This window comes from Oncorhynchus mykiss, chromosome 18 (assembly GCF_057628025.1).
Source record: "Oncorhynchus mykiss isolate SJ-2025 chromosome 18, ASM5762802v1, whole genome shotgun sequence".
In the NCBI taxonomy this organism is placed as follows: domain Eukaryota; kingdom Metazoa; phylum Chordata; class Actinopteri; order Salmoniformes; family Salmonidae; genus Oncorhynchus; species Oncorhynchus mykiss.
The window spans coordinates 9,933,069-9,950,075 of NC_143039.1; the positions used below are offsets into that span (position 1 = coordinate 9,933,069).

Below are 17,007 nucleotides of genomic sequence, written 5' to 3' on the forward strand. Positions count from 1 at the left end.
CCCTATACAGGGAATAGGGTCTATAGTAGTGCCCTATAAAGGGAATAGGGTCTAAAGTAGTGCACTATAAAGGGAATAGGGTCTATAGTAGTGCCCTATACAGGGAATAGGGTCTGAAGTCGTGCCCTATAAAAGGAATAGGGTCTGAAGTCGTGCCCTATAGAGGGAATAGGGTCTATAGTCGTGCCCTATACAGGGAATAGGGTCTGAAGTCGTGCCCTATACATGGAATAGGGTCTATAGTAGTGCCCTATAGAGGGAATAGGGTCTATAGTCGTGCCCTATACAGGGAATAGGGAGCCAGTTGGGATACATCACCGCAGCGTTTCTCCCTGATTGGTAGGCAGTGCAGCAGCAGCAGTGGGCTTAATGAACAGAACCATTTTTCTGGAGAGGCAATTATAGGATCTGCCAGTTGTGGTTCTGGTTGATCACAACACGTCTCCCTCCACTAACGGTGCAGTTAACACTGAGACCGTTCCCCTCTCTCTTTTTAAAATGGAGAGAGAAAACATCACCAGACCCCCCCCCCCCCATATGAAACAATGAAAAGGCTTCAGGTGAGGTTTCATCAAATAGGGGGGGTGGGGAGTACCTGGAACTGCACCGGGGAGTAGTACGCTGTTAGCGTATTTAAATTTATTTTTATTTTTAATATATTTATTATAAAAGTACCTGTCAGATCAACTGTTAAGTTATTCCTGCAGTTCTGAATTGTTTTGGTCGTGTGTTTGTGAGTTGCTTTCTGAAACCGTATCAGTGATCCTGTCCATGTGCCACTACACTGTTATTTCTGCTTGAGTTATTATTTACAATGTCTCCCTCTGTTTGACGGGGTCCTTCTGACACAACATGGAAATGGTGCCCATCACTGGTTGGTCTGCTGCAGTCGTAGGCAGCTTTAGCTGACTGGGTGTGTGTGTTTTTATTCCAAATGTCACCCTGTACCCTACATAGTGCACTCGTTTGGACCCAGTTAACCCTCTACCCTATATAGTGCACTCGTTTTGACCCAGGCCCTTAACCCTCTACCCTACATAGTGCACTCGTTTTGACCCAGGCCCTTAACCCTCTACCCTACATAGTGCACTCGTTTTGACCCAGGCCCTTAACCCTGTACCCTACATAGTGCACTCGTTTTGACCCAGGCCCTTAACCCTCTACCCTATATAGTGCACTCGTTTTGACCCAGGCCCTTAACCCTCTACCCTATATAGTGCACTCGTTTTGACCCAGGCCCTTAACCCTCTACCCTATATAGTGCACTCGTTTTGACCCAGGCCCTTAACCCTCTACCCTACATAGTGCACTCGTTTTGACCCAGGCCCTTAACCCTATACCCTACATAGTGCACTCGTTTTGACCCAGGCCCTTAACCCTGTACCCTATATAGTGCACTCGTTTTGACCCAGGCCCTTAACCCTATACCCTACATAGTGCACTCGTTTTGACCCAGGCCCTTAACCCTGTACCCTATATAGTGCACTCGTTTTGACCCAGGCCCTTAAGGAAAAGGAAGCCATTTGGGACGCAGGCTCACCTGTGTGATGAATAGAGTCGACAGCAGGAGCCTTGGCCTCGCCTTCACTTCACTGTGAGGTGTGTGTGTGTCAGTGTGTGTGTCAGTGTAGTGTGTGTGTCAGTGTAGTGTGTGTGTGTGTGTCAGTGTTGTGTGTGTCAGTGTTGTGTGTGTCAGTGTGTCAGTGTTGTGTGTGTCAGTGTGTCAGTGTTGTGTGTGTCAGTGTTGTGTGTGTGTGTCAGTGTGTCAGTGTAGTGTGTGTCAGTGTAGTGTGTGTCAGTGTAGTGTGTGTCAGTGTTGTGTGTGTCAGTGTTGTGTGTGTCAGTGTTGTGTGTGTGTCAGTGTTGTGTGTGTGTCAGTGTTGTGTGTGTGTCAGTGTTGTGTGTGTGTCAGTGTTGTGTGTGTGTCAGTGTTGTGTGTGTGTCAGTGTTGTGTGTGTGTCAGTGTGTCAGTGTTGTGTGTGTGTGTCAGTGTTGTGTGTGTGTGTCAGTGTGTCAGTGTAGTGTGTGTGTGTCAGTGTAGTGTAGTGTGTGTGTGTGTGTCAGTGTAGTGTAGTGTGTGTGTGTGTGTCAGTGTTGTGTGTGTTGTGTGTGTGTCAGTGTGTCAGTGTAGTGTGTGTGTGTGTCAGTGTTGTGTGTGTGTCAGTGTGTCAGTGTAGTGTGTGTGTCAGTGTAGTGTGTGTGTGTGTGTCAGTGTAGTGTGTGTGTGTGTCAGTGTAGTGTGTGTGTGTCAGTGTAGTGTAGTGTGTGTGTGTCAGTGTAGTGTGTGTGTGTGTCAGTGTTGTGTGTGTGTCAGTGTGTCAGTGTAGTGTGTGTGTCAGTGTAGTGTGGTGTGTGTGTGTCAGTGTAGTGTGTGTGTGTCAGTGTAGTGTGTGAGGAACCAGCGTTCATGACTGGCATGTTGAGAACTACTCTGCTGCAGTAGTGCACTCGGCCACCCGCTGGAAAGATTGTTTCCTCCTTGTTTCCACGGCAACGACAGAACACAACGCGTCAACAGGTTAGGAAGCAACAGCAAACAGCACAGCCGGGAATTATTAGATTTTCAGGGTTTTCACCATGCAACACTTTGATGATATGAAGAGACTAGGTTGGAGGAGGGGGGGGACTGGGTTGGAGGAGGAGGGGGGGACTGGGTTGGAGGAGGAGGGGGGTACTGGGGGGGGACTGGGTTGGAGGAGGAGGGGGGGACTGGGTTGGAGGAGGCGGGGGGGAACTGGGTTGGAAGAGGCGGGGGGGAACTGGGTCGGAGGAGGCGGGGGGGAACTGGGTTGGAGGAGGCGGGGGGGAACTGGGTTGGAGGAGGCGGGGGGGAACTGGGTTGGAGGAGGCGGGGGGGAACTGGGTTGGAGGAGGCGGGGGGGAACTGGGTTGGAAGAGGCGGGGGGGAACTGGGTCGGAGGAGGCGGGGGGGAACTGGGTCGGAGGAGGCGGGGGGGAACTGGGTCGGAGGAGGCGGGGGGGAACTGGGTCGGAGGGGGAGGGGGGGAACTGGGTCGGAGGGGGAGGGGGGGGAACTGGGTCGGAGGAGGCGGGGGGGAACTGGGTCGGAGGAGGCGGGGGGGAACTGGGTCGGAGGGGGAGGGGGGGAACTGGGTCGGAGGGGGAGGGGGGGGAACTGGGTCGGAGGAGGCGGGGGGGACCTTCTCAGGTCAGGGGAACTTGAAGCGGTCAGCTGGTTGGATTCCACGCGGCAAATCAAATCTGGTGCGTTTCCTTCCTTCCTTGGAGGACGTGACCAGGCTCCGTCTGTGTTCAGTCACAAGGAAAATAATACCAGACGTCTCGTATTCAATATCCCATCTTGATATTATGGTATAGGCAGGACAGGATTCCACCTGCCTGGCTGGCTCAGACTACGTCCAAATTGACACACTATTCCCTTTTGAAGCACACTGCTTTTTCACCATGGTCCCAGAGGGTCTCACGATAGGGAATAGGGGTTTGGGACGTACGTTGGCTCCTAGCCTCAGTGTCTGTCACCTGTGTGATGCAGTGATTGCTATTCAGACCAGGGCCCCTGCTTCTGGCTCACCGCCCAACCCCTGACCCAGCTTGGAACCCGTGGAGACCAGCTGTCGAGCCCAATCATTTCACCTCTCTGTCCGTGTCCCCTCATGGCGCCCTCTTCCCTAGATAGTGCACTACTTTTGACCAGGCCCCCCCCCCCCCGTAGGGTTGCTCTATAAAGGGAGTAGGGTGCCAATTGTGATGCGGCTGTGCTGTCAGCCCAGTCATTTCACCTCTCTGTCCGTGTCCCCTCATGGCGCCCTCTTCCCTAGATAGGGCGCTACTTTTGACCAGGCGTCAAAAGAGTAGGGTGTCGTTTGTGATGCGGCCGTGCTGTCAGCCCAGTCATTTCACCTCCTCACAGACGGACAGACGGAGAGACGGAGAGACAGAGAGCCTGGCGCTCTGCTCGTCACACACGCTAGTGACGGGGGTGGACATCACTACAGTTGCATATCGGGACGTTCTAGCGTATCGTTTAGAAAATATCGCAATGTTATTTTTTATTTTTTTGGCGCTAGTTGTCTGTAGCTGCACCAAAAACCTCAGTTTTGTTTTCCATCTCTATAAAATAAAACAGTATCCAATCGCAATGCCTCAATTCACCTCCCTCTCCAATAAAACAACCAGTGGTGGGGAATTGGACAGAGGTCAGAGGTCCTGATCACCTTATCCCACTAATATTACATTCTGGAGGAGATTCACAGCCGCTACAGGGGAGGAGGGCGGAGGACAGGGGAGGAGGAGGGGGGAGGACAGGGGAGGGGGGACGACAGGGGGAGGAGGTCCTGATCACCTTATCCCACTAATATTACATTCTGGAGGAGATTCACAGCCGCTACAGGGGAGGAGGGCGGAGGACAGGGGAGGAGGAGGGGGGAGGACAGGGGAGGGGGGAGGACAGGGGGAGGAGGTCCTGATCACCTTATCCCACTAATATTACATTCTGGAGGAGATGCACAGCCGCTACAGGGGAGGAGGAGGGGGGAGGCGGGGGGAGGAGGTGCTGGGAGGACAGGGGAGGGGGGAGGACAGGGGAGGAGGGGGGGAGGACAGGGGGAGGAGGTCCTGATCACCTTATCCCACTAATATTACATTCTGGAGGAGATGCACAGCCACTGCAGGGGCTGTCTCTGTCTCCTCCCCCTCTTTCTCTCTGTTTCTCCTCCCCCTCTTTCTCTCTGTTTCTCCTCCCCCTCTTTCTCTCTGTCTCCTCCCCCTCTTTCTCTCTGTCTCCTCCCCCTCTTTCTCTCTGTGTCTCCTCCCCCTCTTTCTCTCTGTGTCTCCTCCCCCTCTTTCTCTCTACCTTCTCTCGCTCGCCTCTCGCTCTCCTCTCACTCTCTACCTTCTCCTCTCGCTCGCCTCTCGCTCTCCTCTCACTCTCTACCTTCTCCTCTCGCTCGCCTCTCGCTCTCTACCTTCCCCTCTCTCTCTCCTCTCGCTCTCTACCTTCCTCTCGCTCTCTACATTCCCCTCTCTCTCCCCTCGCTCTCTACCTTCCCCTCTCTCTCTCCTCTCGCTCTCTACCTTCCCCTCTCTCTCTCCTCTCGCTCTCTACCTTCCCCTCTCTCTCTCCTCTCGCTCTCTACCTTCCCCTCTCTCTCTCCTCTCGCTCTCTACCTTCTCCTCTCGCTCTCCTCTCTCTCTCTAATTTTTCATTACTTGTTATCCAATACTTTAATTAGCTCTTGTTCTCCCCGACACCTGATTAGTTGGGCTGTTATTGCGGACGGTCGTCGTGGACAGTCGGTCAGTAATTGAAAGATACAGTTTGTTTATGTTTGAATTAAAGGAATGTACTGATAACCATGAAGTGAAAAGGAGTCCATTGCTGCACAGAATGTTTCCAGGTGTACTGGCCATTCTTTTTTTCAACACAGTTGGGACAGGTCAGGCTCCCACCCCAACACCGTTGGGACAGGTCAGGCTCCCACCCCAACACCATTGGGACAGGTCAGGCTCTCACCCCAACACAGGTCAGGCTCCCACCTCAACACAGGTCAGGCTCCCACCTCAACACCGTTGGGACAGGTCAGGCTCCCACCTCAACACCGTTGGGACAGGTCAGGCTCCCACCCCAACACTGTTGGGACAGGTCAGGCTCCCACCCCAACACTGTTGGGACAGGTCAGGCTCCCACCCCAACACCGTTGGGACAGGTCAGGTTCCCACCCCAACACCGTTGGGACAGGCCGGGCTCCCACCCCAACACCGTTGGGACAGGCCGGGCTCCCACCCCAACACGGTTGGGACAGGCCGGGGTTCCCACCCCAACACGGTTGGGACAGGCCGGGGTTCCCACCCCAACACCGTTGGGACAGGCCGGGCTCCCACCCCAACACCGTTGGGACAGGCCGGGCTCCCACCCCAACACCGTTGGGACAGGCCGGGCTCCCACCCCAACACCGTTGGGACAGGCCGGGCTCCCACCCCAACACCGTTGGGACAGGCCGGGCTCCCACCCCAACACCGTTGGGACAGGCCGGGCTCCCGCCCCAACACCGTTGGGACAGGCCGGGCTCCCGCCCCAACACCGTTGGGACAGGCCGGGCTCCCGCCCCAACACCGTTGGGACAGGCCGGGCTCCCACCTCAACACAGGTCGGGCTCCCACCCCAACACTGTTGGGACAGGTCAGGCTCCCACCTCAACACTTTTTTTTTTCCCCCCCAGAATGAATAAGTCATATCACATTGGGCTTGTGTGACCTGAGACTATATCCAGTCCATTGCTAAAGCTAGATGGGATTGCCGGGGGGGGGAAGGCTAGCGTCAACAAGTGGGGCCTATTGGTGTGTGTGTGTGTGTGTGTGTGTGTGTGTGTGTGTGTGTGTGTGTGTGTGTGTGTGTGTGTGTATTTAATGTCTTAGTTTGTTTGTTAAATCACTTACTCAAATATATTCTGTTCTTGACTCTTTCAGTTGAATAGAAGAAGTGTTTTCAAAAATAATAATGAATTTAAATCAACCAGGAGCACATTTAAGTTGTAACTGCTGGGGAAACACAGACTTGGAGAAAACGTGTATGAAATCCACATTGTGTGTCGGACTGAAATTAGACGAGACTAGTGTGTTCTGTCAGGCGGGGAGTGGGACTGTGTGTGTGTGTGTGTGTGTTCTGTGTGTTTGTGTCAGGTGGGGTATTTTGTGGGGAATGGAAGTGAGAGAGTGTGCCATGTTTATTTATGTTGAGTGATTTGCTGTTCATGGGGCCTCGACTTCTCACATTATGAGACCTGGCTTCTCCATCTAAATCTCACAGTGCAAATATAATGTGATTTAAAAGAGGAAGTATGTCATGAATGCAGCAGCCAGCTTTGATGAGATGGCAGCCCCAACGGGGTGGGTGTGCAGGGTTTTTTTTCTGCGTCATGAAGGGGCTTAGGCGGGTGGGGGGGGGGGCGTGGCAGGGGGGCTTGGCAGGCGGCACGGTCGGGGTCTTTTGGCGACGCTGAATTTTAGAAGCCATCATCTTGGAGGAAACACTGGCTTATAGCCACAACAGTTGAAGCGTTAGAGCCAAATTTGTAGGAAGTCGGCAGGTAGGCCCGTTAACGCGACGCGGCCTACCTCCGGTGGTTTCTCTCTCTGGTGGTTTCTCCCGTTAACCTCTGGTGGTTTCTCCCGTTAACGCTGCCTCCCTCTCCGGTGGTTTCTCTCTCCGGTGGTTTCTCCCGTTAACACGGCCTACCTCTCCGGTGGTTTCTCCCGTTAACGCAGCCTACCTCTCCGGTGCTTTCTGCCGTTAACACGGCCTCCCTCTCCGGTGCTTTCTGCCGTGCTTTCTGCCGTTAACACGGCCTCCCTCTCCGGTGGTTTCTCTCTCCGGTTGTTTCTCCCGTTAACGCTGCCTACCTCTCCGGTGCTTTCTGCCGTTAACACGGCCTCCCTCTCCGGTGGTTTCTCTCTCCGGTGGTTTCTCCCGTTAACGCCGCCTACCTCTCCTCCCGTTAACGCGGCCTACCTCTCCGGTGGTTTCTCCCGTTAACGCCGCCTACCTCTCCGGTGGTTTCTCTCTCCGGTGGTTTCTCCCGTTAACGCGGCCTCCCTCTCCGGTGGTTTCTGCCTCTCTGTATCTGCAGTCTGGTTTTCTGTCTATTTTTCCTCTGAGGCCCACTGTGTTACACCTTTAGGATGCGTCCCAAATGGCACCCTATGTCCTTTTATAAGTGCTCTACCCATAGGGCTCTGGTCAAAAGTAGTGCACATTATAGGGAATAGGGTTCTATAGGGCTCTGGTCAAAAGTAGTGCACATTATAGGGAATAGGGTTCTATAGGGCTCTGGTCTAAAGTAGTGCACTATATAGGGAATAGGGTTCTATAGGGCTCTGGTCTAAAGTAGTGCACTATATAGGGAATAGGGTTCTATAGGGCTCTGGTCTAAAGTAGTGCACTATATACAGGGAATAGGGTTCTATAGGGCTCTGGTCTAAAGTAGTGCACTATATAGGGAATAGGGTTCTATAGGGCTCTGGTCTAAAGTAGTGCACTATATAGGGAATAGGGTTCTATAGGGCTCTGGTCTAAAGTAGTGCACTATATAGGGTTCTATAGGGCTCTGGTCTAAAGTAGTGCACTATATACAGGGAATAGGGTTCTATAGGGCTCTGGTCTAAAGTAGTGCACTATATAGGGAATAGGGTTCTATAGGGCTCTGGTCTAAAGTAGTGCACTATATAGGGAATAGGGTTCTATAGGGCTCTGGTCTAAAGTAGTGCACTATATATAGGGAATAGGGTTCTATAGGGCTCTGGTCTAAAGTAGTGCACTATATATAGGGAATAGGGTTCTATAGGGCTCTGGTCTAAAGTAGTGCACTATATATAGGGAATAGGGTTCTATAGGGCGCTGGTCTAAAGTAGTGCACTATATATAGAGAGTAGGCTGCCGTTTGGGACAGTCTACCACCGTGTGTTTTCTCCGGTCTCCTAGTTAATTGGATACCTGCGTTTCGCTGGCTGTTTATTATTATTTCATCCGACTTCTCTCTCTCGCTCTCTGTTTCCCTCGTTTTTTTTTTTTGTTGTGTTTCTTGGAAGTTCAGCAGGTTTAATCTAATTTGGACTGATGATCAGGCTGCTGAGGCATCGGTCCTGCTGGCTACCTGCAATGTGGATTGTTATTCCCTCCCCCCATGCTCTCTCGAAGCTGAACTAACTGGGGGAAAACAACTGAGTTCTTTCTATCACAGTGGGGAGGGAACGTTGGAGTTGCAATGTTGACCTTTCGGAATAAGTGGTTGGGAGGATAGTGATTGGAGGATAGTGAATGGAGGATAGTGAATGGAGGATAGTGATTGGCGGATAGTGATTGGAGGATAGTGATTTGGAGGATAGTGATTTGGCGGATAGTGATTTGGCGGATAGTGATTGGAGGATAGTGATTGGAGGATAGTGATTGGAGGATAGTGATTGGAGGATAGTGATTGGAGGATAGTGTCGGGGCCGTCATAATTTGAACGTATAACGTGTAACCCATGTTTTATGGAAGATGACGAAAATAAAAATAACCAGTCACATAACCCTTAAATTATTATGATATATTTATTTTTTTGTTGTTGGAGCGAACAGCTTCCTGAAGACGGGGCAGCTGGGTATTCGTGTGGTTGTCTTAACAACGTGATGAAACTCCTTGCTGAAACAAAACAAGGCGTTGTAGGAAACACGTCTTCGGTTGCCTAGGCGACGCCTCCTTTTCCACTTTTTGAGCAGCAGCCCACATAGAAATGGAATGAATATTTAATTGTTTTCGAACGGTTATTACGATGACCGCGGCCATTTTGGCCAATTACCATCATGCGAAATCCCATGACAGTCACACCCTGAGATATTGTTGCCTTAAGGATCTTGTTTTCACGACACCAGTATTGAGATACTACGATATAGCCTGGGCAAAATACACCTGTGATTCTAGCCTGGGCAAAATACACCTGTGATTCTAGCCTGGGCAAAATACACCTGTGACTATAGCCTGGGCAAAATACACCTGTGACTCTCTAGCCTGGGCAAAATACACCTGTGACTATAGCCTGGGCAAAATACACCTGTGACTATAGCCTGGGCAAAATACACCTGTGACTATAGCCTGGGCAAAATACACCTGTGACTATAGCCTGGGCAAAATGCACCTGTGACTATAGCCTGGGCAAAATACACCTGTGACTATAGCCTGGGCAAAATACACCTGTGACTATAGCCTGGGCAAAATACACCTGTGACTATAGCCTGGGCAAAATACACCTGTGACTATAGCCTGGGCAAAATACACCTGTGACTATAGCCTGGGCAAAATACACCTGTGACTATAGCCTGGGCAAAATACACCTGTGACTATAGCCTGGGCAAAATACACCTGTGACTATAGCCTGGGCAAAATACACCTGTGACTCTCTAGCCTGGGCAAGAGAGACTCTGGGTGACTCTGGGTGACAACATGAGGCTGTTTCTTCCAACACTAGGACGGTTTTGCTCAAGAAATCCAATCCGCTTCATGTTTTGTTTCCTTCCTTCCTTTCCTAGTAAGGCGATACTGTTGTCGAGACAGTACTGTTGTCGAGGTCAGAGCTTTAGGGATCTTATGGATATCAGGCAGTTGGTTCGTCTCCCTCCTCTCCTTCTCTCAGTCCTTGGGTCTGTTTAGTGTCTTGTTGGCCAGGACTGGTGGCGGTGGGCCTCGGAGAGACTGGTTGGAGATCTTGTGTCTCTGACGGAGAGTGGAGTCTGCATCCCAACTGACTTCTTGTTTAATTTCCTACACTACGTAGTTACTTTTGACAAAACCCCACAGTCATTTAAGACTCAGCTAGAGACCGGGATGATACTGGCATCTCTGGGTAAAGTCTGTCAGCTAGAGACAGGGATGAGACTGGCATCTCTGGGTAAAGTCTGTCAGCTAGAGACCGGGATGAGACTGGCGTCTCTGGGTAAAGTCTGTCAGCTAGAGACCGGGATGAGACTGGCGTCTCTGGGTAAAGTCTGTCAGCTAGAGACCGGGATGAGACTGGCATCTCTGGGTAAAGTCTGTCAGCTAGAGACCGGGATGAGACTGGCGTCTCTGGGTAAAGTCTGTCAGCTAGAGACCGGGATGAGACTGGCGTCTCTGGGTAAAGTCTGTCAGCTAGAGACCGGGATGAGACTGGCTTCTCTGGGTAAAGTCTGTCAGCTAGAGACCGGGATGAGACTGGCGTCTCTGGGTAAAGTCTGTCAGCTAGAGACCGGGAGGAGACTGGCATCTCTGGGTAAAGTCTGTCAGCTAGAGACCGGGATGAGACTGGCTTCTCTGGGTAAAGTCTGTCAGCTAGAGACCGGGATGAGACTGGCTTCTCTGGGTAAAGTCTGTCAGCTAGAGACCGGGATGAGACTGGCTTCTCTGGGTAAAGTCTGTCAGCTAGAGACCGGGATGAGATTGGCTTCTCTGTCAGCTAGAGACCGGGATGAGACTGTCTCTAGAATGTAATTTGACCAGGGCCAATAGGGACTTGTTTTATACAGGGAGTAGAATGAAATTTGACCAGGGCCCATTGAGAACCTGTTTTTATACAGGGAGTAGAATGAAATTTGACCAGGGCCCATTGAGAACCTGTTTTATACAGGTAGTAGAATGTAATTTGACCAGGGCCCATTGAGAACCTGTTTTATACAGGGAGTAGAATGTAATTTGACCAGGGCCCATTGGGACCCGTTTTATACAGGGAGCAGCTTTAGTTTGCAATGCCAGCAGTACCACCCTGCATCCCACTGTTGGCTTACCTCTTAAACTAAGCAGGGTTGGTCCTTGTCAGTCCCTGGATGGGAGACCAGATGCTGCTGGAAGTGGTGTTGGAGGGCCAGTAGGAGGCACTCTTTCCTCTCTGGTCTAAAATTAATAAATGAAAATATGCCCCAGAGCAGTGAATTGGGGACATTGCCCTGTGTAAGGGTGCCGTCTTTTAGATGGGATGTTAAACGGGTGTCTTGGCTCTCTGAGGTCATTAGTCTGATCTGTTAATTCTTAACTCACAGGGCTTATACCCTCGGGTCAGAAGTGGGCGTAACCGCCTTTAGGGCAATTCTCTGGGCGTACCAAGTTAAGGGCAAGAGTCTAGATTTGAATCAAATCCAATTTTAGACAACTAACTTCACATTTCATCTTTACCAAAACATTCTCTTTGATTTGGACATTTTCCGCACAAAGTCCAGTCACAATGTTTTCGTAATAACGTCATCTATTAACCTTTTAATAACAAAACAAAAACGACATATATTTTCATATTCCATCTATCGTCATGACCACCAAATGACATACATTCTCATATTCCATCTATCGTCATGACCACCAAATGACATACATTCTCATATTACATCTATCGTCCTGACCACCAAATGACATACATTCTCATATTACATCTATCGTCCTGACCACCAAATGACATACATTCTCATATTCCATCTATCGTCATGACCACCAAATGACATACATTCTCATATTCCATCTATCGTCATGACCACCAAATGACATACATTCTCATATTACATCTATCGTCCTGACCACCAAATGACATACATTTTCATATTCCATCTATCGTCATGACCCTGGCCTCGTTCTGGAACTCTGGCCTCGTTCTGGAACTCTCTTTCTGGAACCCCGGACTCGTTCTAGAACTCCGACTTTCAGACCTGTAGAAAACTGACGCCATGATTTGACATCGTATTTTTCTTAGATTTCTTGAAAGCACCATTTTTAAGTCATGGTATACTTTCGCCAGTTCATATCTATGTGAAGTCGGCTGTACAACTGACTAGGTATCTCCCTTTCAGATATCAACATGGGGCTGTGGGCCAAAACACGTCGGGGACCCCGTGACCTAAACCTACATAGCTGCATCCTTATCATGGTCACTAAACATACATTAATCATGTCATTTCACATATGCGTAGGGCAAGCCTCACCATCTCTCAATATTGGCCTCCAATAATTGGATGTTTGAGTAACGTCAAATATGAAGGGAACTATAGCTGACCAGTACGAGTGGTTTTTAGGTTCTGATATCGCGGATGGGATGGTCAAACATCTTTGTCTGGGAATTTGACAGTGGTTCCGATTCTTATTGTTTCAACTGCTGATTGGTTCCCTTCAAGCCTCTCTATGATCTGATTGGTTCCCTTCAAGCCTCTCTATGATCTGATTGGTTCCCCGTCAAGCATCTCTATGATCTGATTGGTTCCCTTCAAGCATCTCTATGATCTGATTGGTTCCCCGTCAAGCCTCTCTATGATCTGATTGGTTCCCTTCAAGCATCTCTATGATCTGATTGGTTCCCCGTCAAGCCTCTCTATGATCTGATTGGTTCCCCGTCAAGCCTCTCTATGATCTGATTGGTTCCCTTCAAGCCTCTCTATGATCTGATTGGTTCCCTTCAAGCCTCTATGATCTGATTGGTTCCCCGTCAAGCCTCTCTATGATCTGATTGGTTCCCCGTCAAGCCTCTCTATGATCTGATAGAGCCTCTTGTGTCCAATAGGTAGAGTATTCGGGAATAGTTCCAAACCGCTTTGAAAGCTGCCCAGTTGGACTTTCTGTCTCGTCAGTAGTTTAACTTTCTAATTATGGACCAACTTTGGGACCAAGAGAAGCTTTGATGACGACGTGTAGTAGTTGACTACAAAAGCTGTCAGAAGCGTCAAAGCGATTGTGTACACATTATTATTATTATTTTTCACGTGATGGTTATTTGCGTCTAGCAAAATTCTGAAAACCCCGGTGTCGAGTCGATCGTTGACAACAAAAAAAATGACTTTGAATGCATAATTGCTGTCACAACTTGCCTTGGGTCTTTTTTTTTTTTTTTAGTGGTTCTGAAGTAGGTCTTGCTTTGGGCGGAGCTACGGTAAGCTTCCCAAACAGCACCCTGTTCTGGTCAAAAGTAGTGCACTATGTAGGGGGAGTCGGGTGCCATTGAGGACACACACACTGCGTCTTTGCAAATTGTCAGGTTGTGGGTGTTCTGAAGCGAAGAGTTAGAAACTACTCCTTCCTTCTTTTTTTTTAGGTTCAATAATTATGCATCCAATTATCCTGTCATATGTATATATGCGCATATTTCTTCCTCAACTCGCTGGGCTAATCGTTGAATTGATCTGAGGGAGAGAAATATGTTACATTTGGGTACTGTGCTGCCTCTGCCTGGCTTGGCAGGCTTTTCTATCTATCCCTCCCTCCTTCTTTCCTCTCTCTCTCTCTGTCTGTCTCTCTGTCTGTCTCTCTGTCTGTCTCTCTGTCTGTCGCTCTCTCTCTCTCGCTCTCTCGCTCTCTCGCTCTCTCGCTCTCTCTCTCTCTCGCTCTCTCTCTCTCGCTCTCTCTCTCTCGCTCTCTCTCGCTCGCTCTCTCGCTCGCTCTCTCGCTCGCTCTCTCTCGCTCGCTCTCTCGCTCGCTCTCTCGCTCGCTCTCTCGCTCGCTCTCTCTCGCTCGCTCTCGCTCGCTCTCTCTCGCTCTCTCGCTCTCTCGCTCGCTCTCGCTCTAGCTCGTTCTCTCGCTCTCTCTCTAGTTTGTGAGCGGTAGTTTGTTTCCAAATGGAAAGTTGTAAAATGTTAATCCTAGAAAGTCATTAGCGTTCTGCATTGACAGGTTGACATGTTTTATGCTCTGCCTCGTGGATGTTATGGTAATTATAGTACTGATGTATTGATTGAGGCGTCTGGTTTTCTCCTGCGTAGCTCAGCTCCTCCTGCTGTAGCACGAGGTGACCATAGTAACCATAGTAACCTTTTTTTTACCCTTGTCAATATTTTCATGCACAGATGGAAGTTGTTGATTGGTTCCAGTCTTTTTTTTTCTTTTTTTTAACAGTGTCGTTTAGAAAACAAAAGAAAACCTCCTCCGTCTGGAATTGTTCAGTTAATGAGTGGATGGTCTTGGGTAGGATGTCCTCGTCTCTACATGTGTGGGCCTGTGTCTGTCTCATTCCAGACTCCACTCAGAATGAGATGAAGTGCAACTGAAGACCCAGGGGTGAAATCAAACAGGATTTTAAAACAGCGGAACAGAGTTTTTTTATTTAGATTTATTTTGTATACCAGTTAGTTTGCTTCTGTTCTTTCTGTACGAGAACCCATTTCCCTTGCCTCAATTAGTGGATTGTATTTTGAGTAAAAGCCAAGAGGATGAACATTGGCAACAATAGGATTAGTCTTTTTTTAGATTGCCTGATTTTTCTATATAGCACACCAGAGGCTCGGTCTCTGTAGCACACTAGCATAGTCTAAACCCTGAGCACAGTCCTGACAAATTGGCGTTAAGGAGTTTTGAATTCCGCCTGTGTTCTCTTTCCCCCACGAGGAGAATATGACTCTAGCGTTTACACTCTGCAGGGCCCAGTGAGAAATCAGGGTTTAACCTAGCGGAGAATGTCCTCTGTGCTCACAGCAGCCAGGTAATAGAGCTCCACATTTACATGCCTTATTCATCCTACAAAACTGGGTTCAAGATTAATGCTCTGGAGCCCTGGTGGATGTTTCTCTAGTTTTTACTTTGACTTTAACAGCTTTTTGTAAACAACTTGGTCCTCCTAATTACAGGTGTTCCCCAGGGCTCGGTTGTTGGCCCTCTCCTGTTCTCTCTCTGGTGTTCCCCAGGGCTCGGTTCTAGGCCTTCCTGTTCTTTTTTGCTGGTGTTCTCCAGGGCTCGGTTCTAGGCCCTCTCTGGTTCTCTCTGCTGGTGCTCTCCAGGGCTCGGTTCTAGGCCCTCCTGTTCTCTCTGCTGGTGTTCTCCAGGGCTCGGTTCTAGGCTCGGTTCTAGGAGTGATATCGTATTAACTCAGCACCGTGCTGTTAACGATCTGAGGAGTGACATCATATTAATTAACTCGGCACCGTGCTGTTAATGATCTGAGGAGTGACATATTAATTAACTCAGCACCGTGCTGTTAATGATCTGAGGAGTGACATCATATTAATTAACTCAGCACCGTGCTGTTAATGATCTGAGGAGTGACATCATATTAATTAACTCAGCACCGTGCTGTTAACGATCTGAGGAGTGACATCATATTAATTAACTCAGCACCGTGCTGCTAATGATCTGAGGAGTGACATCATATTAACTCAGCACCGTGCTGTTAATGATCTGAGGAGTGACATCATATTAATTAACTCAGCACCGTGCTGCTAATGATCTGAGGAGTGACATCATATTAATTAACTCAGCACCGTGCTGCTAATGATCTGAGGAGTGACATCATATTAATTAACTCGGCACCGTGCTGTTAATGATCTGAGGAGTGACATAATATTAATTAACTCAGCACCGTGCTGTTAATGATCTGAGGAGTGACATCATATTAACTCAGCACCGTGCTGTTAATGATCTGAGGAGTGACATCATATTAACTCAGCACCGTGCTGTTAACCTGTTGCGACGACCAAACCCGGATCCGGGATTCTATTTATAGACCTAAGCTCATTACCATAACGCAACGTTAACTATTCATGAAAATCGCAAATGAAATGAAATAAATATGCTAGCTCTCAAGCTTAGCCTTTTGTTAACAACACTGTCATCTCAGATTTTCAAAATATGCTTTTCAACCATAGGAAAACAATAATTTGTGTAACAGTAGCTAGCTAGCGTAGCATTTAGCGTTAGCATTAGCGTTAGCATTTAGCAGGCAACTATCACAAAAACAAGTAAAGCCTTCAAATAAAATAACTTACCTTTGAAGAACTTCTGATGTTTTCAATGAGGAGCCTCTCAGTTAGATAGCAGATGCTCCGTTTTTCCAAAAAGATTCTTTGTGTATTAGAAATAGCGCCGTTTTGTACATCACATTTGGCTACCAAAAAAAAAAAAAAAAAAACGAAAATTCAGCCCTCAAAACGCGAACTTTTTTCCAAATTAACTCCATAATATCGACTGAAACATGGCAAACGTGGTTTAGAATCAATCCTCAAGGTGTTTTTCCACATATCTCTTCAATGATATATCCTTCGTGGAAGCCTGGTTTCTCCTTGCTCTCAAATGGAAAAATAATTGCACCTGGCTTTACGCTCCAATTTCGACGCAGGGACACCAGGCGGACACTTGGAAAATGTAGTCTCTTATGGTCAATCTTCCAATGATATGCCTACAAATACGTCACAATGCTGCTAACACTTTGGGGGAACGACAGAAAGTGTAGGCTCATTCCTTGCGCAATCACAGCCATATAAGGAGACAATGGAAAACAGAGCTTCAGAAATTCTGCTCATTTCCTGGTTGATGCATCATCTTGGTTTCGCCTGTAGAATGAGTTCTGGGGCACTTACAGACAATATCTTTGCAGATTCTGAAACTTCAGAGTGTTTTCTTTCAAAAACTGTCAAGAATATGCATAGTCGAGCATCTTTTCGTGACAAAATATCGCGCTTAAAACGGGAACGTTTTTTATCCAAAAATGAAATAGCGCCCCTAGAGATCAAAGAGGTTAATGATCTGAGGAGTGACATCATTAATTAACTCAGCACCGTGCT

The 17,007-nt window shown here is 48.7% G+C and overlaps 1 protein-coding gene across 1 annotated transcript in view; it reads left to right on the forward strand.

The window, feature by feature from the left end:
* diaph3 (diaphanous related formin 3) overlaps positions 1 to 17,007 on the forward strand; it is a 711,417-nt gene that overhangs the window by 20,442 nt on the left and 673,968 nt on the right. The gene's annotated exons all lie outside the window — the stretch shown is intronic.